Source organism: Sturnus vulgaris, chromosome 5, assembly GCF_052056855.1.
Source record: "Sturnus vulgaris isolate bStuVul1 chromosome 5, bStuVul1.hap1, whole genome shotgun sequence".
NCBI classification, from domain to species: domain Eukaryota; kingdom Metazoa; phylum Chordata; class Aves; order Passeriformes; family Sturnidae; genus Sturnus; species Sturnus vulgaris.
This window is the reverse complement of record NC_142247.1, coordinates 9,185,792-9,213,001: the sequence shown is the minus strand read 5'-3', so window position 1 is coordinate 9,213,001 and position 27,210 is coordinate 9,185,792. Positions and strand designations below refer to the sequence as shown.

Below are 27,210 nucleotides of genomic sequence, written 5' to 3'. Positions count from 1 at the left end.
CAAGATGAGCCACTTCATTTTCCCATCGTCTGCATCTGACTATGAAGCAGCAGAAAAAGAGGGAAAAAACCCCCACTTGGCAGCTGATCTGTGGCAGGTTATCTCCTGTTGTGGGGCTCTCAGCAGTATGAGCACATTGATTCAAATAACTCAGGAATAAGCAAATGGAGAAGTCCAGAGAGAGCTGGCCCTTACTGACATGGTGAACATAGTCCTGAAGACAATCTACAGAGTCAGCTAAAATTCCAACCTCAGGTTCCTAAAGAGCTCAGATTTTCCCCTGCTTTTCCCACAGGAGGGGCAGAGAATGTCCCCTTGGTGCAGCACAAATGGAATATTTTCTTGGCATTGTACCTTTCCTATCTGCTCTCTCCACCCACTTTCATCACATTGTATCTCAGCATTATTTTGGGCACATTATGCTGTGGAATTAAAAACTTGAATTATTAGCCGATTAGTCCAATCAACTTTTAGTTGTGACAAAAACAAAAGCAACTTTCAAATGGGGAAGCAAGTATTACAGCAAGGAATGCACAAGATATCCATGGGTAGATTTAGTTCAATTAAAAATATCCATTTTATTTCTCATTCCCTTTATGTGCTTTTCATCGTTTCAATAAAGGCAAATCAAGAGCTTTCAACTTGCTCAGGCCCACACTAAGTTAAAACTCATATTTTATGAAGGAAGGATTTTCCAATTTCCTATTTTTCAGATGTAAGTAGCATTTTCCATGGGCCACTTATTTTGTCTTCAAAATGATATTTTGAATGTGTTCAAAACAACAACCGAAGCTTCATAAATAACAGCACAGCTTTATTTTCCCTCTTAAAGTCTGAATCACTCTTAGAAAATAAACAGGGATGGACACTTCAAGATGATGGTTCCTGTTCCAAGACTTGAAGAATTTTACAGAAATCCCTCTTGTGCTCTTTTGCCCTGTGGCTGTGGCAGAAGGGAGCTGTGGAGCCAGATTCCAGCTCTTGGTGCAGTGCAAAGTCACGGCTTCTGATGGATTTGCTCCTCACTGAGGATGCCAGAAGAGTGAAAAAAAGAGTCAGGAAGTTCAGCTGCAGCCTCAAGGAGCAGCCTCCAGCAGCAGGTAGGTGAGCAGGACTAAAAGATAGACAGCACCATCATTTTCCAGGGAGCTTGACAAAGTTTTCAAAGAAAACAGCATTTCTGATACCACGTAGAGTAAATGCAATGCTCTTTTGTAAATCAAATTATGCAAGAGATACCAACATTTCAACATTCCCCCCAGAAAAGCTCATGCATTCAAAACAAACAACAGGAAAAAGAAGGGGATATGAAAACATCATAGCTAAAATGTGCCTTTCATGTTCTTGTGTCAGGACCTGAATTATTACAGATCAGCAGTGTGCTATCCTGCTGCATACTTGTGATACATCCTTAAGAAATTTTTGGTTTGATTCGAAAACAAATCAAATCCCACGCAAGCTATTTCAGCTAAGTCCAAGGGATCATTTTGCATTTCCAAATGCACAGAAAATTCAAGTCACTTCCGGTCAAAATTACCTTTCCCAACTCAGTGACATTCATTTAGGCTCTGCAGTGTTTTTGCTGAGCTGTGCTGGATTTTTTACTCATGTAAATCAGGATTTTCATGCCTGTGTTTGTACAACAGAAATAGCAAGCAGTAGTGTGTACCTAGAAAAAACTGACCTAGCTGAGAAGTTTAAGTTGATTATCTTGGAGTACAAACCTGAGAAGTTAAGGAAAGAGAGTGTTTTCCTGTGCTGCTTTTACTATGGGTGAAGCAAGAGCAGAAATTCAGGATGGACAGCTGGAGGTGCATTTCAAAGCACAGTAATTAAACTCTCCAAAGCTTCCAGAATCCATTTTATTTTCCTGAGCTGCAAGAACCTGCTGGACACAGAAGTCCCTGCATGGGGGAACACAAACATCGGCCATTTGGATTTAGATAAAAAAGACAGTGTAAATTACAGGAGAACAGGCTTCAGTATGGTGTCTAAGACAAGACTCAGTTAAAACAGGAAAGTCTGGATAGAAATCTGATGGTTAATTCTAAAGATTTATCTACTCAGTGCATAAGATTGACACATTCAGATACCTCAGATCCTTGGAGACAGGTATTTTCCTAAATATTTATTGGTTTTTAGACACTGAACTTCTGTCTCCAGCTACCACTGTGCAGTTGTGGGATTTTTCCCCTTCTGTTCTCCCAGAGGTGCTACCCCTATCCCTGATGGGCTCAGCCTTGGCCAGTGGCAGATCCATGCTGGAGCCACCTGGAGTTGGCTCTGTTGGACACAAGGGAAGCTTCCAGCAGCTTGTTACCCCCACCACCAAAACTGTGCCCTGCAAACCCAATGCACCCCAAAATGAAAATAACCACAGTTAAATGTCATATATTTTTCTCAAACCTCTTCTGTGTATTTTTCAGGCTTAAATGAAGCTGATTTTAGAATATTACCTGTTCAAGGTAAGCTAGGAATAGCTTCCCTGCCAGAAGCAATTTGTGTTAAGTGCATCCTTTGAATGCAGGGTTAGCCTTCAGGGATCTGCTTGTACAATGCAAATGTGCAAAGATGGATGTGGAAATAGGAAAAATCCTTTCACACAGGCTCTTCATTTGAGCTTTCTTGTCCATAGAGAGCAGGGGTGCAAAGTTCAGTGGCCTAAACTTAAATTGTACCTTGGAGTATTTTGCCGTGTGACATTTTCTTTCTGTGACTTTCCCAAGTAGATGCTATATGTCAAAATATGATCTCAAAAAGGCTTGTTTGCTTCAAAGTGTTACCTTTTGTTAGCAAGGATTTCTTCATAATTTTCAATCTAAACCTGCTCTTAGTGTGAAGCCATTGAAAGTCATGCCAGGGCATCCTACTGTAGAGAGGATTACAAAATATGTCATATAATGTTTATCTAGTCACAGCCAAAATAACACACTTTAATTCACAGGGCAACACACAGCACCACTGTGGGATGATAAAAAAGTGGAGAAGATGTAACTGCAGAAAATTCCTACTGGTTTACTAGGAGAGAGAACATGAAGTGAGACTCTTGACAAGGGCCTGGAGTGACAGGACAAGGGGCAATGGCTTCACACTGACACAGAGCAGGGATAGATTGGATATTGGGAAGGAATTGTTCCCTGTGAGGGTGCTGAGGCCCTGGCACAGGTTTCCCAGAGAAGCTGTGGCTGCCCCATCCCTGGCAGTGTTCCAGGCCAGGCTGGATGGGGCTTGGAACTGGATTATATTTGAAGTTCATTCCAACCATTCTGTGATTCTGGGAAAGTGGTTCCAGGTGATAAAACCACATCTGCCCACCACCCCTTCAAGCCATAATTTGAATGAAACAACACAGGCCAAACATTGCTTGAGCCTTTTGCTCTTTGGATGATATTACCAGCTCTCCCAGGCTTGAGTGCAAGGAGCTTAACTCTGAGCTTTATTGTGACTAATCTCATCAGAGACTGCTGTGGCAGCCAGGCTCCCCTAAGACAGATGATGGGAGGATCTAAGGGAATAAGGGAAAGGCAGATGGGGAAGCCCTGCATAGATCATAAAGAATATGAAATAAACATTCGAGAGCTCAATGAAAATCCCAGATTAAAAAAAAAAAAAAATCCATGTCTAGTCTCAGGCTGCTTTGAACCTGAAAATATCAAAATCCCATTTCCATTCTTTCATAGACTGAGGGAAGGTAGATCTATATCAGAAGAATCTAATAGGGGCATGAATCTATATGGGACATTTCTTGCTGGACTTTCCATAAATTTAAAATCCATTTTACACTTCAGAAGGGCTACATTAGTAGTGGCAAGTTCACCAAATAATGTGACTCCATTATCCTGAAAATTACTTTTCACTCGACTTCAAGGCAGAAAAGTTACCTTAGGAAAAGATTAATTAAAACAAGACTTTCTTTTTATTTTCTTTCTCTCAGGAAAAAAAGACAAAAATCACCTGGCTAGAAATAATAGGATGATAAGAGAGGATGTCTGGCTTAGACTGTGGTGAAGACCCAAAAAGCTAGGACATTTCAGGTTTTTTTGTGGTTTGCAACAGAGACCAAGCAAGAAATTTCTACCATAGAAAGGGCCAAAAGGACAGATCCAACCCAGTGGGATGGATGGGAAGAGACCATGAGCAAGGTAATGAACTTCCAAGAGAGAAAAGTGTATTGCTGGGAATGTGCTGTAACTTTTCTGTGGCTACAAGCTTCCAGAGTCATGTGAAATGTGCTTTCTACAGTGATTTTGATTTGTATACTAGGAACTCACCTGTTAAGGCAGCATTTTCTTTGGGGGAAAAACCAAAAAAATAAATAAACAAACCAAAAAAATCCCAAAATCCCCAAACAAACAAACAAACAAACAAAAAAAAAAAACGAAAAAACAACCAACCAAATAAACAAATACAAAACCAAAACAAACTAACAAAAAAACAAACAAAAGGCAAACAGAACAAAACAAAACAAAACAAAACAAAACAAAACAAAAAAAAAAACAAAAAAAACCAAACCCACACACAATCTCATGGAAAAATTAAGTTGCCAGAAGTATGTAGGCACTGAAAAATGATAGTCATGAAGATTGGGCTAAATCACATCATGATCTCAATCCAGAAATGGGCCTAACCTTGGTCAGATCTGTTGCAAGGCATGTCAGAAGAACAGGGAGAGCCAGCTGGGAAAACATAAAATTACCTGAAAGAATACATGTTTATCCACTCATATCTGCCCATCCATCCATTCATTGATCTTGTGCACACCCTGACAAGACATGCTTCCAGCTTCCTTTCTTTCCCCCTCACACATCAATCCAGGCAGTTACTGGACATGATAATTACAGTAAGCTCTTAAATCCCAATAAATGCTACCAAGCTGGCTATTTAAGAGGCTTCCATGCATCGACTTTTTAACACAGTAATGATGGTTACACTGTATTGCATCTGAGTACTTTCAGAGGTTTACCCCTTGATTAGACTTAGGGAGAGGGACAAAATACTGTCAGAAATGGGAAGGAGATATTTTAGCCTGGTAAGAGGTGATGTTTTCAAATTTGACTTTCAGAACATTGGTAGAATAATAAACATGTACAGGCTCCTTTTTTTGGGCTCTGGTGTTCTTTCAGTGACAGAAAAATGATGCTTCTGCTGCTGGGAGGGCTCTGGAGCAGCCAGTGCTATGGAAATTTAGTTTATCACTGGCTAACCCATGTCCTTCAACATGAGCTCAATTTCTTAGGCTGTACTTGCAAAGGGGTCAAAATCTTGGCTTGCTATTCGTGGTTGTGCCTAAATTCTATCACTCAGTGGAAATGCCCAAGGTTTTCACTGCCAAGAGCAAAATCAGAACCAGGGTGGGGGCAGTGGAAGCAAAACCAGGGATGCAGCACCTCCCACCCTCCACCTGCATGTTGGCCAGGCATTGCCTCAGAGTTATATCAGTCCTACCTGCCTCCTCTCTCCATCCCACCTGAGCCAGGAAAATCGTGCAGCTCCCTGCACAGGTCACCATAAAGTTTAGGAGACACAAACTAGTTCCTCTTCTGGCCTAAACTCACAGAGCTCAAATGCTTCCTCTGAGGGAAATGCCTTCTGAATCTCAAATTTCTCATGATTCAGAACTTACTCAGAGCCCTTCTTTCCAGCACATCTCACAAAAAGCACCATTTCATTTTGCTGCCTCAAGATCTTTCTATTCTGCAGCAGCAGCAGCAGAGCAGGACCAGGATGAGGAGGGAAACACACAAGATAAGTGAATATTTGGCAGTCGAAAAGGCTGAAAGGTGAGGAAGGGTTCCTGGCACATGGTGAGTCAAGAAAAAAGAAAGTCAAGAAGAAAATCTAGGAAGGGTTGATCCAGCTGCACATGAGAGGAGTATGCTCTGGGTGGAGAAGAGTTGCAGGGCACCAGCAGCATTGCAGGGTCTATGAAATCTTTAGAGGACTGTGGGTGAGTAGAGTGAAGTGAGGTTCATCAGGTCCTTCTCCTGAATCCAGTAAGTGACTCTTACAGAATGTGGATATCAACAAATACATCAGAACCAGGTGATTCACTCCATTTTGGTTGCTGTAAGTGCTGTGAAGTTCTGTGTACAGCAAACAGTGATTCACAAAGGATGAGTAAGGCCCAACAGTTCTGTGGCAAGAGCAGGGGAAACCTGCCAAGGCCCCAGCAGCCCGTGTGCTCCCTGTGTCACAGGACAGGAGTGACATGATAATCTCTTTTCCTCCTTATTTTCCATTGAAGCTTGTCCAGACTCCTGGCCATAATCAAGGTCCCTTGGATGCCCAGGTAATTTTCTACCAAGACACAGCTTCTCATTTTGGGCAGAACTGCTTCTGAAGGGCAAAAACAATAAAAAAATTTGAATAAAAAGAAATCATCAGTACTGTAGCTCTTGGTGGAAATTGAGGCTCTGTTTCTGTGTGACACTGAGGAGGGCACAACAAGGCTTTAGACAACAACTACTGTTCCTGTCTAGGAACAGCAGTATCAGGTGACTGCAAATGTGTATGAGAGGGACCACATGAAAGAGGCCAGAGATATGTCAGCTGAACAGGAAATCAGTTGAAAGAGCCACTCTTAGTTTGTTCAGCAAACTGCAATTCAAAGGCTTGATCAGTAAGGATATAAAAAGGTAGATTTTGATATTGAGGCTATTTTATATTCCTGCTGACTTGTCTACAAAAAGAATGTTTATGTTTCTACTGCTTTGAAATGTTTTATACCTTCCAGCCCATGTTTATTTGTTGCTTGTATCCCTACTCACTTCCACTGACACTGAATATACACAGAAAAATAGCTGGTTTTATTAATTCCAGCATCTCCCTCTGTGGGAAACTCCCAGAGCAGGAAATGGCAGCTGTTTAGCAGCACACAACACTCCTGTGCACCACTGCAGGGTATGAAGGAGTGCAGATCCCCATATCCCATTGCCATTGCAAGAGGAAAGCATAGATACTTAGGCTATAATTAACCACACTGAATTTGAGCAGTAAGCTAAGGTTAATGGTCCTACAACACTTGAGAAAAATGTAATTGATCTCTTAGAGAGCATGAGTGATTAGGAGATGGGTTTGTGTCACTGGGGAGGTAGTGCTGTCAACACCACAGTGTCCACTAACAGTGTTCACAGGGCACCCCTTCATCCAGCCTAATGAAATGGATGTGCTTCAGCTCCCACCGTATAAAACCAGCACCTTATAAAAACGGACCTAGGCTGATTCCATTGCCTTTTGTGCTGGTCACAACCAGAACTGCTCAAAGAGGGATTCTCAAAATAATCCATTTCCTGCTCCTCCTGAAGTCAGGTAATGCTGCTGTCCCCGTTTCATTACACCTGAGTCAGAGCTGCAGTAAATTGCCTCAAACACCAGGAATTGCCGTGGTGCTGCAGCCAAGGTGATGAAGCCTGAGCCACTGAGGATATGGCAAACTGAATCAAAGAATCACAGAATTACACAATGGTTTGAGTTAGAAAGGGATCTTAAAGATCAGCCAGTTCCACCCCCTGCCATGGGCAGGGACACCTTCCACTATCCCAGGTTGCTCAGAGCCCCATCCAGCCTGGCCTGGAACACTGCCAGGGATGGGGCAGCCACAGCTTCTCTGGGAAACCTGTGCCAGGGCCTCAGCACCCTCACAGGGAACAATTCCTTCCCAATATCCAATCTAACCCTGCTCTGTGTCAGTGTGAAGCCATTGCCCCTTGTCCTGTCACTCCAGGCCCTTGTCAAGAGTCTCTCTCCATCTTTCCTGTGGCTCCCTTCAGGCACTGGAAGGCCACAGTGAGGTCACCCCAAAGCCTTCTCCTCTCCAGGCTGAACAATCCCAATTCCCTGAGCCTTTCCTCCCAGCAGAGCTGCTCCATCCCTCTGATCCCTTGGTGTCCCTGCTCTGTCCTGGCTCCAGCAGCTCCCTGTCCTTGCTGTGCTGGGATCCCAGGGCTGGGTGCAGCCCTGCAGGTGATGTCCCTGTTAATGTGGACTTACAGACTTGCTCTAGTCCCATTATGGGATTCCAGCATGGGAGCATCTACCTCTGGAAATGAGAGGGAAGGACAACAAAAAAATTTGTCTGATCAGATTCACCAGAGTTATCCTCCAGAAAAAAGTCTGGGGAAGAACTGTTCACCTGCAAATCTTTTCTTCCCAGCAAAACCAAACTTAACCAAATGAAGTCAAACAAAGCAAACAAAAAGTTTTTGGAAAGATGGAAGTCTTTTCCTTTTCCATTTCCATTAAGAGATTGATTTTAATTCGTTACTTTATCTACCCCATCATACAAACCGACTAAAACAACGAATGATCTTTCTAATTGCATGCCCTTTCTTAATGCAGATGTGAGCCTAAATTTCCTCACAAAATTGGTTGTATTTCTACTTGAGCTTTTCACTGTAGAACAGAAATAGATCTTATCTGACTCCAAAAGGATTGTTAGCAATGAGCAGATTAGAAGGAAAACAGATGCTGGGGCAGAAGAGATGTAGTTCTGCTTGTATTTTTAATCAGATCTAGATGTTATCCCCAAGTTAAGAAACACTGAAGTCAGGAGGGACCTATCCAGGGCTGAATATGTGTTTAAACTGCTTCTGCAGAGAGGTGTCATTTCCAACAGGCAGAAGTTTTGAGCCATTCAAGTGCACAGAAGATATGATCCTGTTAAGGACAGCCTTCCCTCAACATCGTTCATCCTGCTGCCCTTGGATTTTGAGAAATTTTGAAATGGATGTGTCTATCAGCAAATCAGCACATCTATCAGAGAAACTCCTTGTTTCTCTGGTGTCACATGCACACCTGAATACCTTTATTAGAAAGGTGAATAAGTGATGTTCTTCAATTTTCTAAGAACAGAAATTTAATTTTGCAGCCAAATGAAGGCAGCTGGACCACAGTCACAGTCTGCCCATGCTGCTAGAAATTCCTCTGAAGTTCCCAGTGTGATGCAGAGTGGTTCACAATGTGAAAAATGCACACAAAAGCTCTCACTCAGAGCCCAGTGAGCTGCAGTTGGGAAGGATTTTGGCCCCCTCATATCTGTCTCCTCCTTCCCTCTGCTGAGCTAAAGCACCAGGCATTAAGATGCTGAACCAAAATTTAGCATTTCCTGCAGAGCTCTGGTTTAGAGGCATTTGAAATATGACAGTGCAGACTAAGACTCATGTTTTCTAGATGGCAAAGAGGAGGAGGAAAAAAAAATATTTTCAAGGACACAGTATTGCTTGGGTCATGCAGTCAGCAGAGCAGAAACTTGTAATGAACACCGAATATACCAATATTTGAGTATTCCTGAATATTCGTGGGTGGTGTTTTCACTTTTAAGCCTTAAAGAAAGCTCATGACCTTGCAGTGGCACATCCCTGTGGCAGAGAATCCTGTCCACTAATTCTTGCATTAAACCTGCAACAACTCACATTAAATGGCAGGACAGGGACTAGAAAGGTGCAGGTTAGTATTTTGCCAATTTAGCAATAGTTGAACATAAGTTTAATCCTAGTATGCCAGCCCATCACATTCTGGGCTGGGAAATGTTCTCTTTAATACATTTTTCCATTGTTTTCCCACCAGCACTTGAAATGTTACTAAGGCAGCATTTTATTTTTTTACAGTTCATTTCTCTGCTACAAATATCTTTAAAAACAGGCAGTTAAGCAGTGTAAGACCACAGATGGACACCACTAATCTTCATAAAAACAAGCAGAACCCCCCTGTTTTCCATCAGTGCTGTATCCATATCAAATGTGTGTCTGAACAGGCCAGCACAAGGGTACACACTGCCCATGTTCCCAGCATTAGTGCTCACCTTTCTTTCACCAGCCCGTTGGGAAGAGGAAAAGGGAATTTGCCATCCTCTCTGGATGACAACTGCAATTCTGAACTTTCACACCTAGGGCTGAGAGCTTGATTTTGAGGAGAGCCACAATGAACGAGGCAAGCACTGTGATGGTGAAAAGGGAAGTCGTAGCCAGCACAAAACACTTTGTCTAATCTGGTGTGACACATGAGGCACCTTTTGTCCTTATGGCACTTTAATTGTTGACTGATTTAATTTCAGTTTGAAAAAGCTTTTTGAGATGATGACACCTCAGGGCAGGGTGTTTTCAGGATAGTTAACTTTGCTATTAATGTCAGTTAATATTAAGTCAGGCAAAAAATAGCTTTTAAAATGAACATATAGGTCTTATCCAGCAAAGCAAGCAGCTGTTCAATCTTGGCTTCTTTCTTGATGTATATTTAGTCAAATGCACTGAGCCTGCAAGGGACCAAAAATAAAATATCTATAGTAGGGCTTTTTGCACCCCCACATCCTCAAAATCCCAGCAGCTCCCAAATATATAAAACCAGCCCAAAATTTGAGCAGCAGGGTCTCGACTAGAATGTACTTGCCTAGCTCAGCAGCTGGACTTTCATTTAACACAAACCAATAACCAAAACCTGAGAAAGCTGCTACAATGCACTCTGTGCTCTGCTATCCCCACAAATGCATGGAAGAAGCCTGGAAGCCCAAGTGTTCTCAGATGGCCACAGTTTCTAGTATTTAATCATGCCAAAACTCACTTAGCCCTTGAAATCAGACAAGATCAAGCTTATGAAGTGTGGGAAGCTCCTCCAGCATTCACTCACAGTGGCAATTTACTGTAACTCCAGTAATGAGTTCCTCCCATGAGGCGCTTGCATATCTGAAGCACTATTTCCTGAGGCTGTCATGTCATTAATTTCCAGAGTTTATAGGCCAGTGGAGCCGTGGATTTGCTCTGTGTAAAGGCTGAGAGATCCTAATGCATCTGCTGCAGTGCAGAGCACAGATATCAAGCCTCCAACACAACCTCTTCAGAGAGAGGACACCCCTAGAATTGGGAATATGAGTATGGTGAACATATTTCAAATTGTCTTTTAAGCCCAAAGCTAAAACACTTGCTCATCAAAATTGGGTTTTTAACTTGGATTTTCAAACCCCCTTCTAAGAAAAATCAGATGAAGGAAGTTTTCTTGTATTCCCCCACCCTGAGTTTAAAATTTTTATTGTGAACCATTTCAATCTGAGTAATTCTAAAAAAACCCCACTGCTATTTGTTGTTGCTGTAATGAAACATTTTGTTCCAGACTGGAACAATCTCTCTCCTTTTTTCCCTTTTTTTTCTTCTTTTTTTTTTTTTTTTTTTTTAATTTAAAGTAAATTTTTATGCCTGAGTAGATTTTTTCTTTTACCTACCAAGTTTTTTAATCAATCAAGTAAACAAAGAACGTAGTACTCCATCACCTCTTCTATAAGGAACTACAAAGAGATTTTAAGGCATCAGCAATGTGCCTTTAAAACTATGGATTGTGACCAGAGGAGGGAAGATGCTGAAGGCAAGGCAGAAGGTTAAACAGTAGAGTAAGCAGCATGTCAGGAAATGCAGAGAAAAGTGTCATTTATTTTTATCCAGAAGCCTTTTCACTTGACAGAACTGAAGAACCCCATTTTATAGGAGGTACCCATAGGACTTGCAGATTTAAAGTAATTCCATCTCAATTTTAAGCCAGAAAAAAACAGTATTTGCATTTAGCTGTGTGTGTCTGGTGGAGGGATGGCACCCATGGGGGTGGCCCTGCCTTGGCAGGAGGATTGGACTGGATGATTTCCCCTTCCAACCCAAATAGTTCTGCGATTCTGTGACCATAAATCATGCTATAGGATTTGGATCACAGCAGGAATTTATCAACAGAAAATTCCTCAAGAAGTCTAAGAAGTCCTCAGGGAACATGTGAGGCTATAACTGCTGTTTGATAGCTTTCTTATTGTTCTTCCCTATATGCCCCCCTTTGCCAATCACATATTTAGTTCTTGAAGGTCATATTCTTTTATTTTAAAGTTCTCTTTGAAATAATTACCTTCTATTCCTCTCACAAAAACAAACAAACAAACAAACAAAAAAAGTGATTTATATCTACATCTCCTTTAAGGCCGTTTTAACTTTTAAAGCTTTGAATATTTTTGCCTTCCCATAAAGTTAAGGAAGCAGATAATTTATCTGTTGATTCCTGACATTGCTGTGAGGTAGTGAACTTTTAATATGTTGGTTTGTGGTAGCAACGAAGCAGTCCAGATGAATCCCTGCCTAAACATCTCACAATCTAAGAAGGTAGAGAGGATGTTTTATGGGAAAATTGAGACATGGATTGATCACACACAACATGGGATACACACCTGAAAGCTGGACACATCAGCCTGTCTCTGCCTTGGCTATCAGCACACAGCAGTGTGGTAAAAGTGGGATTTGATCCTGGCTTCCTTACACACATGGAAAAAAGAAGTTCCAACACTAGGATCTTGCAGCTCTTTTAAAATAACTGTCCAAGTGAAAAAATATAAAATACAAAATATAAAATAGGCAGTGTTATCGGGAAACAAACTGGAATGACATAGAATATTTGTGGGATAGAATTTTTAAAGAAAATATGATGTTCCTTATAGCTGCAGCTCTCCTCTCAACCTCTGCAGTCCTCTGAGCCTTAGAAATGCCTGCTTTTCAGGGAGATTGGACAATGCACAACTTTTAGTTGCACTCTTTGCCATCTTCCACAGGCACTGTGCCAGACAAATGAAAGTCATTAGCCTCCTTTCCAGTCATGCTCACTTGGAGGCTGAGCTCAACCACCCACCTACTCCCCAGTTCTTGTCAGCTGGTGATTTTTCACCTCTTCTCTCATCATCCTGCCGTTCCCAACATCCCATTAAACCCTGCCCGTGTGTCTGCTGCCTTGCCTTTGCCCAAGAAAGCTCAGCACTGCAAGCCCTGATAAGTGAATTTAACTTTCAGCATGAATATCAAGTCTCACATGACTCAGGCACACAATTAAGCTTTGCAAGATAAGGGGCTAATTAATTTAATTGCCAAACAGAAAGAGGGAACTCCTACTCAGGTCTGCCTGAAATCATGTTGTTAATTAATAATTTATTTATTTGCCATTTTACTTTGAAACCAGAAGGTAATGGAAATGTGAACAATAGCTCCCTGTTCCTCCCTTTAAATTTTGATTTTCCAGGTCAAATGGAAGCCTCTCTTTTAGTGCATGTGGGAAGAAAAAAAAAAGGAGACTTTCTGATGTTTCAGATAGAATTTTAAAGGATCTACTTTTACTTTAATCAAGAAGTAGTGGAATATTAAACAACAATTAATACATTATCCTCTATCATGAGACCTTTGCACGAAATGTGATAGTGTTAACAAATTGTTCTGTGGAAAAGATGTTCTGAAATGAGGTGGGTTTGGCTAACTCCATTGGAGACATGGTTAACTCAGGATTCTGATAACCAGGAGGATTTAGAACATACCTGATTTTAAGTGGAGAAGTTCAACGAATGTATGTAATATGTGCTAAAATGGTGAAGGTTAAAAAAATTGCATAATAAGCATTTGACTAAACCACAAATCTAAATCTGGTTCTCAGAAAAAATATTTCTAATTATTTTCCCCAGTTTTCCCCAGAAATTTATTCAGGCTTTTTGCAAAATTTGTTTGTTGGAATACCTTTTAGTATTTTCCCTGTAAAATGGCCTGAGTTGGCCAGCAGTTCTCCAAAAGTAAGTGGAGGCAGAAATGTTATTATTTCTTCAGAATACATTTTTCCCAGCTTTATTTAAGTCCATTCTCTTGACACTGAAAAGAATTTTTAATGTACAAAAATCCTTTTATCATGGAATTCAGTGTGGAAATGGTCCAGCACTCATTCACTACTTCTGTCCTGGAGCAGTGAAGAACCATACTTAATAACATATTTGCTATCTATCTAGTAGCAGTTTGTGCAGCATCTTCTGGGATGCTAACACCCAGAGCAGAAGGAAAGCAGTCAACTGAGCCAATCATTCCAACTCTGTAGATTCATTGCAGTCTCATCAGCTGTTTTCTTATCCAACATAAAATGCATCAGCAAACGTGCCTGTCCTTGTCTGAGGAATTTTAAAACTTTCCAACAATGCTCACGGAATCACAAAATGGTTTGGGTTGGAAGGGACCTTAAGGATCAGCCAGTTCCAATCCCCTGCCTTGAGCAGGGACACCTTCCACTGGACAGGTTGTTTGGAGCTTCCTCGATCCTGGAACATTTTCAGGGATGGGGCAGCCACAGCTTCTCTGGGAAACCTGTGCCAGGGCCTCAGCACCCTCACAGGGAACAATTCCTTCCCAATATCCAATCTAACCCTGCTCTGTGTCAGTGTGAAGCCATTGCCCCTTGTCCTGTCACTCCAGGCCCTTGTCAAGAGTCTCTCTCCATCTTTCCTGTGGGCTCCCTTCAGGCACTGGAAGGCCACAGTGAGGTCACCCCAAAGCCTTCTCCTCTCCAGGCTGAACAATCCCAATTCCCTGAGCCTTTCCTCCCAGCAGAGCTGCTCCATCCCTCTGATCCCTTGGTGTCCCTGCTCTGTCGTGGCTCCAGCAGCTCCCTGTCCTTGCTGTGCTGGCCCAGGGCTGGAGGAGCTCTGCAGGTGGGGCTGAGCAGAGGGGGACAGAGGGGCAGAATCCCCTCCCTCACAGGGTAGAGAATGGTAGAGAAGAGCAGGCCAGCAGGCAGTGCTCCTCCTGAGCTGGATTTCCCCAGTAAGGGAATCTGTGGTCTCTCCCTCTCTGGGAAATGCCCAAATGCTCTCCCAGGATGAGAAAAGAGAGACTGGACACACTGCTGGGCACTTTGTTTCTGTGGGACATGGAGCAGCAGTCAAGGTTCTGAGTGGCAGTTTGGAACAAGGCTCTGCAGCGGGATACAGGACAGGGATAAGTTAGTCATGAGCACAGATGAAGAATAGTCCTGCATTAGTCACACCACAGATAATAAGAGCTGGAAAATGATGACATGTGAGCCTCATGTTAAACCCACTTATGCTTAATTCTCTGTGCTGAATATAAATTGTTCTAAAGAACAACGCATTCCTCTACAGAACAATTCTTCACATCATGCCACTAACATCTCTGTCATCTTCATTTAGGCCATTTAAATGTCAGTAAGACAAGTTAACACTGCCTAAGGGCAGCTCTGTCCCATGCACCAGAATTCTTGTTCTATCATATTCTGTTTTCCTGTACTGCCTCATGGGAAGATGCAACTTTGTCACACAGGGGTAGATTTGCAGTGGGGTTGCAGAGGAGAGAGATGGTGAATTCCTTCCCCCCCCCCCCCCCAATATTCCTCCCCAAAGCAGTATGAAATATAAAGATTTAAGAACTAATGTGATTTAGTGTATCTCTGCCACCACCCTGGCCGTGCTGTGGCCAGCATGCCAGTGGAAATGCTTCCCTTCCACTCATTCCAGCCCTGAAAGCCTTGATTCTCCAAAGGTGTGTTTCTATGTCCCATAAAAAACCCAAACAAAAGCCTGTGGATGATGAGGGAGCTCAAGTCAAGTTTTGCATAGGAATACAAGGAATACATCTGCCTTGCAACTGCTTTGAATGCCAAAAGATGCACAATTTCTACCACCAGACAGGATTATTAGACATTAAAAACCCATAAAATATCATAACCCACAGAATCAATTAGGTTGGAAAAGACTTCCAAGGTCATCAAGTCCAGCCTTTGAACAGTGCTACCTTTGACCATGCTGGTCACAGTGAAACTGGGTTTTGAAGGGCAGAATATTCCTAAGGGGAACTACTGTGTTGCTTTCTGAGGATGCAAGTTCAACATAAAAAGCTATAATGAATGTTTCTTTCAGCAAAAGTGGGTGTAGAGCCTGACAGCATTAAAACCTCTGAGGTGAAATTTGAAAATCTTAGCAGATTATTAGCAGCATATAAAAGAAATGTGCAGAAAGCTGCAGTGCTGAATTAATGAAGTGCTGCCCTTCCAAACCCTTGCAGCCTGTTAGAAGAGAGGCTCAGAACCTCCTGCCGAAAGGTCCCCTCACCTGAAGCCATGGGGTTCTATGGTGCAGACAACACTCAACCAGGTGCCTCCTACCTGCTGAGGTTCCAGGTTTGTCCCACCTGCAGGAGAATTTCAGAGCAGGGGCTCAAAGGCATCTTTGAAGGAGAGTTAAAATTAATTTAATAAACAAATAACCTTTGGGTCCTGGGAGAGCTGTACCAACTCCTGCAGCTTTCTCCAAATGTAACATGTAGCCTGAGACTCACAGGAAATGTATTTTGCCCACCCTTCTGGAGACTGAACTTCTCACGCACTGTCACAGCATTTTTTCCTAATGACTTTGTGTGTATTTGTCCTTGAAGAAGAACAACAACTTTGGGAGTGGGGAGAAGAGAAAAATGTTCTCTGCAGATGCTGTTTCTGGAGGTTCCTTTTAGGAAGCCTGGAGTCTGCTGCCACTTAAATCAGCAAGAAAGTTATCACTGGTACCAGTGGGAACAAGACCACGTGCAGCAGTTTTACATTCAGGCTGGGGTGGGAAGTCTTTTGTTCTTGTCTCTGGTTCGCAGGTCTTGTTTACACAGGGCAGTTAATGCCAATAAAAGGACTAACCACCACTAACAAGGAGCTGTAACAGATAAGCTGGTGAGTATGGGATGGATTGTGTTACAGCAGGGAAGGGGGGATTTGTAGCTCTGTGTTATACTAGGATGCTGCTTTCCCATACAAGGAGCAAATTCTCTAGAGGTTAAATCGAAGCAGGGATCTAATTTATTTGTACTGAATCATTCCTTCTGTCCCCACCCCAAGCACCCTCTCCCTAGGAACAAGGCAGCCTGGAAGTATTCATCTAGCACCGATGCCTGGGTGGTGAATATGCTAAGCACCTTAGCAGGAGGTTCCAAAGGTGTTTCCCTACAGCAGAGAACTGATAGAACTCCTGTCTCTTAGGATTTTTACATTCCCATGGAAATAAAAGTGCTGTGACTGACACAGTAGCATCCACCCCCCTCCCTGCAACCCCCCACCCCACATTCTTCAACGTTGTCATCTTTACTTTGCACACCCTGAATTTCTCTTTCAGGTCTTTCTCTGAGTCCCAGGCTCTTCATTTAACCATACAAATGTCTATTCTGCATGCTCCCTCTCTTGTCTGCTCCCTTCTTTCTCAATCTGTTCTCAACCTCAGCCCTTCCCTTCCACTTCACAGTGGTTTTATTTTCCCAAATTCACCTTCCTCCATACCCCACCGTGCTGCAGACTCTCCTTCACCTTACCTCCCCTTTCTGTTGCCATCAGCTAGGCTTGCACTCTCAGCATCCCTTCTTTCCTCCTTCTCAGAGTTACCCTCGGTATGCTCTGTATCCCCCTTTGCCATGACCTTTAATCTTTCCCAATATTTGGTATCCAACAGGTGCCCCTCTGCCATCTCCAGGCATGTCAAACATCAGGCTGTGCATCCCTGTGGAGGTTTGGAATCTCCAAGCAGAAGTCCCAAGGCAGTGCTGTATGAACAGAGTTCTCTTCAAGAGCACCCTGGTGCCTCAGGGTGAGGGTGCTATTTCGCCCCTATAAAGACTTGAGACCCCAGCCTGGAGTACAGGGCATCCCAGTCCTCAGACAAGCACCTTCCAGCTTTGCAATCAGCCCACAACAAGGGTAATCCTGCATTTTTCTTGCAGTGTCTGCTTGGTGCCAACAGGGTCCCCTCGATTTTCAGTGAGGAGTCCAGGTGTGTATCCATCTGAGACATGGCCAAAATATTGGAACATGCCCTGTGCTGCTGCATAACCCCTGAGCTGTGTTAAAGGGTTTTTGTTAAAGGGTTTTTGTTATTTTCTGTCATCCCTCTGTGTTACTCGTGTGTCTTTCATTCATATCTTCTGTCACTAATACCTCCTTTTCATTTCCTCACTTCCGTTTCTTCCTCCCAGCCAATTTACAAACCCTTTTGTAATGTGATGGCAGAGCTGTGTGGGAATGGTTGCACACTGACAGAAAGCAGGTTTAGGTTGGATATCAGGAAGATATTCTTCCCTGTGAGAATGGCACAGGTTTCCCAGAGAAGCTGTGGCTGCCCCATCCCTGGCAGTGTCCCAGGCCAGGCTGGATGGGGCTCTGAGCAACCTGGGATAGTGGAAGGTGTCCCTGCCCATGGCAGGCAGTGGAACTGACTGATCTTGAAGGTCCCTTCCAACCCAAACCATTCCATGACTCTATGAAGGGGTCAGGGAGGCAGCATTCAGCTTTGCAAATGAGATCATTAGAGGCAAAGCTGGAAATTTAACCCAGACCCTGATAAAACTGGGCTGACTCCCATTGGGTTTGTTTCTCAGGAGACATCCAGGCTGGGTTTGGTCACTCTGTCTGCAAACACAGCTTTAGCTCTTAAGCTCTGCTCTTCTTCCCAGCACAGATATGAAATCCAGCAGATAAAATTTGGCATCCTCTCCCTGCATCTTCCTCAATAAAAGAATTTCTATTCCCTGCAGAAGGCTTGTGCAGAAGATAGTTGGTCTGTGTGTGCTGCTTGCTGTTAATTTAACCAGCATGCCAGGCGGCAGTAAGCCCTAGTTTGTGTTGTTTGTTAAGGAGTTTTTAGCAAAATTTCTGCTATAAAATATCACTATGGCAAAAAGAAACCTTTAATGGCAATGTTTTCATTCAGTGAAAACTCTGGGGATGCAGAATCCTGTGTCCAGGAGGAAAACCCTGATAAAAAGTGGTATTAAAGAGTCTATTTTCCTTCAATATAGCAAGTGTGTTTATCTCTCAACACCTGGATTAGGCAGGGAACTTCAACCTGAGTCTGCTGTCCCTCCTTTACTCGAGTAAAGCCACATCCAAAGGGATCTTTCTAGGCCAGGGCAGGTGTTTCACAGTTTTCCCTGCTAGAGCATATCTAACCTGCATAAATACTTAAACACTTGCTGAGAGAGGAGAGCGTTTTGCAAGAGATTGATTTGACAGTGCTGTTGTTCAGGCGTTCACACAGGATGTGGGAAACTGAGGTTCAGGTCCCTGCCTCAATGAATATTTAATTATTTATGGAAAGCAGAGCAGCTGCAGTAGGAAGGAGTGAGACACAGCAGTGCCTCTGGAGCTGGGGCACTTATAGGGCACGTTGAAGAGGGCAGACAAGATCTCATCCCCAGGTCTCCTGGTGACTGTCCCAGCCATGGCTGGCTCTGTTACCTCAGAGGAAACCTTCAGATCTTGCCTTTCTCTCACTGTAAAAGTTTCGAAAACCTCTGTGTAGTACAAATTACTCCAGTTCTGGCATTTTTCAGCTTTTCAGACCTCTGTTTTTCAGTGTTAATGTTCTTTTATGCTGTACAAATATTTAAAATGTAAATTAAAAGATTTCTGTCTTCCCTGTGACCTCTCAAGGAAGCAGTCTGAATAGTTTGCTGTATTTTCAGCCTGGATTCCTACTGGTCTGGGCTCCTGAGTACTTCTGTGGCCAAGGAAAAAATAATGAAAAAAAAATTAATGGGGTTTCTATTTGGTTTGGACAGTCATAAGGCTTGAGGTCAGGCTTGCAGGAGCAATTTCCGTAGACTAACACTCCCAAGCTGTGTCTTATAATGTCCTTAAGGATCAGGAAAGGAGGTTGTAAAAATAAAACACCCACTCTGAAGAAACATGAGTATTATGTTCTCAGGCCTCACCACAGAGATGTTGGCTTATCACCTGCAGGCACTCCTCATGGAGTCCAGGAGCTCAGGCTCACTGTTCCACAAAAAGTCCACAGGCAGAGGAAGCAGTGGACATTGTGTGGCAGGTGGGGTGAACCTTTGAATTTCATGGTGTCTCTGGACTTTCTTCCCAATCCTTTACTCTCTTTCAGTTTGTCACCCCCTTTTTATGCTTGCTGTTTGCACCAGGTCAGAGAATTTATGATGTGAAATGCCAGAGCTTCATCCTTAACTTCACACAGTCATCCCAAGTCGTTTTTACTTGGCCACTGTAGTCCTCAGTGTGAACTTTAAGCCTGTCAGATCTAACTTTACTGCTCATCCCCTCAAATACAGGTGTCCCTGGCTGCTGACTTCAGCAAACACTGGTTCTCTTCAAAGTTTTCACCAGCTAAATACCTTCAAAACCATAAAATTCTCCTTAGAGCAAATGGGTTGTGAATATTCATATCAATGCTTCCTCGTCTTCCAGCTTGCTGAAATCCTCTTTAACTTAGCAAGGAGTGTAAAAGTGAAGGTGCTGCTATCCATCAGGGACTCTTGGCAGAGAGGGATAGCTCTGTTTCAGGGCAGGGAAAGGACATGAGTGAGGAACGGCATCCAAACTTCCCTTCTGGTCAGTGACTGGGGCAGCTCTGTGCTCAAAGGAGCTAAAGAAGGGCTCAGATCTGATAGACTGCTCCTAAACAGGAAATGGCTGCCACAGACTGGAGTTAGGACTAGTTAGGAAAGATCAGTTCTTTCCTAGCACAGGCAGTGACTTTCCAGCTCCCAGGAATGCTCCCAATCACACACAGCTTTATTGTAACAGACACAGCCTTGCTGCCAAATCCAGCAGGATGAAAGACCTCACTTTTATCTTACTCAATTCAGAAAACCTCCAGCTTGTGGGAAGAGTAAGATATGTTCTATTTTGCTGCTTTGTGAAAGGCCATTTAGCAATAAACATGCAGCAGAGGAGGTAAAATTTGTTGCACAATCCACCACCCTGACCTTTGCAGGAAATAAAGCTCTGCTTTGGAGCTCATCAACAACAACTCATGGCGTGATTTACTGCTGGGGCTCCCTAATTTTATGCTAATGTAACTCTATTGATTTCTGCAGATTTGCAGCGGTATTACATGGGAGGAACATGAAAATAAACTGAGCACTCAGTGTGATGAGGGGACAGAGAGCCTGCCTGTATTTTCCAGTTTTATCATCTGGCCTAATGAAAGCCACTACATCTCCATGCACTCCTCAATGCCATCAGTCCAAGCACGGTGTTAGCTTAAAAAAGTGATAAATTACCTTCTCTTACTGCGGTCTGGATCTAAAGCTATTTGTGAATTACTGCCAGTAGGTATTTAAAGGGGAAAAAATAAGAAGAAATTGAAATCAATTCAGCAAATGCCCCTAAGTAGTAAAAATAAAGGAAGATTTGTAAATGACCTGTGCTCAGCATATCTGTCACCAACAGGGATGACAATGTTTGGCTGTATTTTTCCAGTTGATTTGTAACCACCCTGGAGAGCAGGGAAAGTTGGCTGAAATTCTTGTGCTGCCACTTATTTTTCTATTTGTTTGTTGAGGTTTTTTTTTGTCTCTGCACTGAGAACAAATGTTCTCCTTTGGGCTGCCTCTGACTTTTGGTTCGTGCTGCAGAAGGAAAAACATGAATCCCTTGACAGCTGCTATTCTGGCTTATCAAAGACTTGCTTAAAACACATTAGAGTCAAAAGAAAGGCTGCTGTGCAGCAGAGACAGGACAACGGGGTGAAAAGATGATGTAAAAACAACTCCTTTGCAAAGCAAAGTTTAGAAAGCAGAGTTTAGTGTGAAGCACAAAAAGGCATACACATTAATTTGACCATATGACTGGGAATAAGGAACACAAAGATTATTCTTGCTAGGGAGAAATAAATCCATGGTACCTCCTCAGGTGGAAGAGCACATTCATTACATTTCTAGCGGTGGATTCTAAGCAGGATAGAGAAAGGACTTCTCATTTTTTGATAGAACAAGCTCTGTACCTCACACTTTGCCCAGAAGCCTGCTTTGGTCTCAGTGTCTGCCTTCTGACACCTGCAAGGATTCATTTCCACCACAAGCTCCTGTGTACAACTTCTTTCAGGATGATGCCTGTCAAAACAAAGCCATGAATTCAACCACTGGCACTTCCCTCTCTCCGTGGTCTTATCCTTAATGCAAACTAGAAATGAAAGCTGTGCATTTTTTTAAAAGGAAGTTTCTGGATTTTGGCAGAATATGGAATAGGGAATATAGCTAGGGCAAAATGATTCTCCACAGAGCAGAAGAGGAGCTAATTTAATGCTATGGGGATAGAATAATAGTACTTCTAAATTACTAGGGAATAATAGGCAAACAGTAACACCATTTCCATGCAAGCTCAGAAGACCAAACAGGAAAATTATCTAGAGTTACTGAATTTCACTGAGTCTAAAATCTGAGATTCCAGCAGGAGGATGTTCATTCAGGGTGGTAAGGGGTGGACCTGCAGTACCAAAAGCTGTTTGGATTCAGCTGACAGCAGCTCTGAATTACAGGTTAGTTAGTGGCCACAAAATGGATAAAAAACCTGACATCTATTCATTTATTCATTCATTCATTCATTACCGGGGACACAAAGGAATGTTTTCCTTACCCTGCATCCACCAGCTCAGTCTCTAACAGCTGGCAAAGACTGGGGAGGTACAGGCATGGCTACCCAGAAGCAGGGAAGAATTCAAAGAACAAGGGAGGAGAGCTTAGGTTCCCCATCCTATCTCCCAGTTAGCCCTAGAACCTGCTGCAAAGGACCTTGTCTCTTGCCTTTCACCCAAGGTGCTGCCTGTGGAATATTTATTTCCACACCTAGAACTAAATACACACACACAGGCATTCTTGGTGCATTTCCAAAGGTTTTCTAGTCTGCTAGAGCATGAAAGGGAAGTAAATAGCACACACAGGCTGCCTTCCCACTGCAAGCAGAGAGGATCAGACTGTCAGACCACAACAGCAGAGTGTGGCCAGTCCCTTGCAGCCAAACACCCCCCCCAGCCAAGCTGGGCCCATTGCTTGCTGCTCTCCAGCATTATCAGGGATTATCAGCCTCCAAATCCTTCAAATTCCACTGCAAGATGTGGCAGACAGCAAGATGGCAGCCACCAAAGTAAAATGAACCCCAAATCTCTGTCTCTGGGAGCTGTGACAGGAGTGGGGGCATGGAACTGCCTTTTTTCTCAGGCTGGGAGGGAAGGAGTGATGTGCACAGGGGAGCAGCTGCAGGAATCCCGGGCTGTGCTTCCCATTTCTTATTCTGCCTGGGAAACTGGGAGACGGTCAGGAGTGAGTGTGAGGGGTGGGGAGCAGGAGGATTAGGGACAGGAGCCTTTGGTGTAGGTGTGGGAAGCACAGGCGCCGTGCAGCCGTGAATCCAGGGCTGACAGCAGGCATGGCAGGACTGTCACGTTCCCCACTCTGCCTGGAATTACCTCACTACCAGCATCTCTTCCACAAAAGCTCTTTCACACCTTCTACAAATGTGTAAAAGTAAACAAACTCCCACTACGGGTAAAAAAACTCTGCCAGTGTAAGAAATCTCGAGCAGGTTTTTTTTCCGCTGAGGAAAAGTGCACAAAGGTTGTGCTGGCTTGTTAAGCTGTATATGCATGAGGATTTTTTGACCTGCTCCCACTTTTCAAAGGACTTATCCTGGCTTCCCATAGTTTTGCACAGGTATATTGCAAAATATCCCTTTTACTCCCTTCAAAGAGAGACATTTTTTCTTCACCAGTATTTGCTCTACAGTGGGTTGAGCTCATCCTTCATGTCCCTGCAAAACTAAATGGAGAATTACACAGGATCATGTTTGGGTGTCTGTTGAGATTTGGTGGGTACAGAGGCATATCCATAGGGTGAACCAAATTCCATTATTCCTTTGATTCATTTCCAACCATCAACAGTAAGACAGTTAAACATATGAACTCAACTGGGATTTTAATATAAGTTTTCCACTGAAAATTTCCGTGGCTTAAAATCATGTATTTCTTAAAACAGTAACATACAATAAAGTACAACACATGCCCCCTGCCACTAAGCAAAACCCCAAATCTACTAAAATCTGTGTTTTCAACAACTCAGATGCTGGGAACCCTTGGATCCAATGCAAGCACGATGCACTTTGGTTTGCCTCCTGTTCTTCAAAGCACTTCTGTCTGAGTGTAAGTGCTCAGTGGGAATTGGAACATGAAATGACCTGAGAGAAAGCTCAGTGCATCAGGGTCTACGTATATTCCAAAAAGTGCTAGTGAAACTGTTGCCATAAGAAAATTCATCAGCCTTGCAGCTGGAGAAGAAAACAAGGGATAAAGATTTTCTCCTGACTCCAAAAAGATCCTTTGTTACATAAACAGCTCGGGATGATGCTGAGCTGAGGAGGGCTAAAGGGTTTGGTAAAGGCATGCACAGGAATAGCACCTGCACCACATGGTTGTTGTATCCCTGCTACTCTGCACTGCAGAAAATCACAAAATCACAGAAAGGTTTGGGCTGGAATGGATGTTAAAAATCAGCCAGTTCCACCCTCCTGCCATGGGCAGGGACACCTTCCACTATCCCAGCTTGCTCAGAGCCCCATCCAGCCTGGCCTGGAACACTGCCAGGGATGGGGCAGCCACAGCTTCTCTGGGAAACCTGTGCCAGGGCCTCAGCACCCTCACAGGGAACAATTCCTTCCCAATATCCAATCTAACCCTGCTCTGTGTCAGTGTGAAGCCATTGCCCCTTGTCCTGTCACTGCAGGCCCTTGTCAAGAGTCTCTCTCCATCTTTCCTGTGGCTCCCTTCAGGCACTGGAAGGCCACAGTGAGGTCACCCCAAAGCCTTCTCCTCTCCAGGCTGAACAATCCCAATTCCCTGAGCCTTTCCTCCCAGCAGAGCTGCTCCATCCCTCTGATCCCTTGGTGTCCCTGCTCTGTCGTGGCTCCAGCAGCTCCCTGTCCTTGCTGTGCTGGCCCAGGGCTGGGTGCAGCCCTGCAGGGGGGTCTCAGCAGAGCGGGGCAGAGGGGCAGAATCCCCTCCCTCACTCAGAGTATATGCACATTACTCCTACTGATGGTATTTGTAGAGTTAAATGTGGGTTTGAGAGTCATCTACATGAGCTCCTTGGACCTGTGTGGCAGCAGAAATCTCACAAGAAGGAATCAGCCATTGCTTTGGAAAGGGCTGGTTGCAAATACAGGCCTGGCACGATGGGTGCTGACAAAGGCACTCTGTGGAGCCAAAGCCTTGCTTTCTCCAACAAACTGTCAAGCTAAGGGCAAGATACATAAAATCACTGCTTCTAAAAGGAGATGTAAGCCTCCAGAAACAGAAAGTGGGGCCACGCTCCCAGAGACTTTGCCAGTCTTCTCTGGGAGCACTCCTGATATAAACCTGCTCACAGTACAAAGAATAAGAACTGCTTCTTTTGCAGGGGGAAAAACACCTTCATCTGTCAGAGAGGAGCAAATAGGGTAGAAACTGTTTAAGAAAATACCTTTCTTGCATTTCAGGACACTGGGGAACACCAGAGTTGTGGCAGTGTTTTGGGTCTTGAAATGCAGGTGGAAAGAAAAAAAAAGAGGAAAGTTTGTTGGATCTAGATGTGGTGTGTAGAATAATTGCTCGTCCCCCTGCCTTCCTATGTCACACAGATGCAGGCAGTGGGAAGGGTTTTGCTGAGGGAATTCTCAGGTGCCACCATGTTTGCCTCAGGGTAGGTGTGTGCAGGTGTTTCAGAACTGTCCCTGTCTGAGGGGGATAAACAACTGAGCTGTGTCAGCTGGTTTAAGAGCAGGCAAATTTCATAATTCCCACCTTGCAAACAAAGAAATGAGACCAAACTGAAGAAGTTCCAGTTCAGCTAGCAGTGGAGACACTACACATTCACACCTTACAGTCCCCTCTGTCATCACTGGTTTGGAAAAAACAGTACCTAGGCAAAGTGTGGCTTCACCTGGAGACACTGCTCCACGGACCTTTCCATCCTGTGCATAAATTTCCTTGTGAAGCCATCAGAGGATTGCATGGGCCTTTGCTAGGAAAACTGCAGCATTAGCATGTGACCTGAAGAAGATACCATCACTGAAACGATTATAATGGTCACTTCTGTATCCTCAGGGAGGGACAAGGCATGTTTAATACAGCACCTGGCTGTGCCCTGGCAGCCAGGGGGAACATCCCTGTCCTGGGGACACCAGGCCCAGCATGGCCAGGGAGGGATTGTCCTGCCCTGCTCTGGGCTGGGACAGCCTCACCTCGAGTGCTGGGACAGCTTTGGGTGCCACAATAGCAGAAAGGTCCAGTGCTATTACAGAGCTGTGTCAGGGAAGGCTCAGGCTGGATTTCAGGAAGAGTTTCTTCCCCCAGAGGCTGGCAGGACACTGAACGGGCTCCCCCAGGCAGTGCTCACAGCACAAAGCCAAACAGAGCTCAAGAAGTGTTTGGACAATGCTCTTGGGTACATGGCAATTCTTGGGCTGTCCTGTGTAGGGCCAGGAGTTGGACTGGATGATCCTTGTGGTTCCTTTCCACTCCAGGACATTCTGTGATTCTGTGAAACTTCTCCCAGTGAATCTTCAGCAAGTTACAGCATAGAATCAGCCATCCATTTCCACTTATAGCCTAATTCCCTTCATCTTTCTAGCACTAAGTGGTTACCACTGTGTCATGCAGGCCTAGATTACAGCAGCTCTTCCAGGTAAGAGAAAGGTGATGTCAGAACAATGAGAAGACTTTGGTTTCTCTGAAGGCTACAATGAGTAAAGCAGGTACAGCACTCCCATTTACACCCACAGATGGGAAGATGGAACAAATTTCATACAGATGGTGAGCAGTGTAAACAAGAAGTTCCTGTTCTGTATCATCCTGCTGATGTGCCTCCTGCCAGAGGGCATCTGCATGCTGAGCACTGCCAGGTTACAGCCTGGGCACTTCCCCCATTCCAACAGCACTGCTTGTACAAACAGGGACAAGGCACTGCATCCCACCATCCCTCCTCTGCTCCTTCAGGCCCGGGAAAGCAGGAAATCTACACATTTATCACTCAGAAAGGCACTTTGGTGACAGTGGAAAATATTACACGCAGCCATAAAAATAGTTGTGTCTCCTACCCAACAACAGCATTATTTCAATGTGATGGATGGCTTAAACCAAATAAAGTTACTTTCAGAGGCAAATCTCGACCTTCAGGGCTCTTTATTGGACACGTAAAGCTTCATCCACCAGTGCTCTCAGGCAGCTGTTTAAACATACAGAGTCTTAATGAAGGCAGCAATGCCCCTGATGTGTTTCAAGCACTCTTTGCTGGATCCATGCCCATGAAACAACTCTGCTGCCCTTAACTGTGGAGGTGTTTAATGGCCCAGGTGCCAGACAGTGGAAGTGATCACCATTCCTGTTACCCAGAGGGAGATGAGGGCATGTTTTAGGTCAGGTTCAAATAGTACTGATTTTTCATCAGTTTCAGCTGGGCTACTTCCACTCTAAATATTAAGACCAGCATCACAGAGTTGTGTCTCCTCCCAAAAGCTTGGGTATTGTTGATGTATTACTCACACATTCAGCCAAGAGAAATTCACAGTGCAGAGTCTATTTCAGCCCTAGTCTTGGAAGGGGTCTGCTATAGCTGGCATTATTATATATGTGAA

At 43.9% G+C, this 27,210-nt stretch overlaps 1 protein-coding gene across 4 annotated transcripts in view; it reads right to left on the bottom strand.

Moving 5' to 3' along the window:
- Positions 1-797: 797 nt before the first annotated feature.
- The window catches only part of LOC106855944 (potassium voltage-gated channel subfamily A member 6-like), a 74,778-nt gene continuing 48,365 nt past the window's right edge, over positions 798-27,210 (bottom strand). The window contains exons 5-7 of one of the 4 annotated variants that reach the window (XM_088164811.1): positions 21,554-21,662; positions 1,725-1,904; positions 798-1,114 (exon numbers count right to left, since the gene is read on the bottom strand). The gene's annotated coding sequence lies outside the window, so the exon portion shown is untranslated. Of the gene's footprint in view, positions 1,905-12,187; positions 12,331-21,553; positions 21,663-27,210 lie in introns of all 4 variants that reach the window. The other 3 variants (XM_088164809.1, XM_088164812.1, XM_088164810.1) reach the window with 3 other exon arrangements.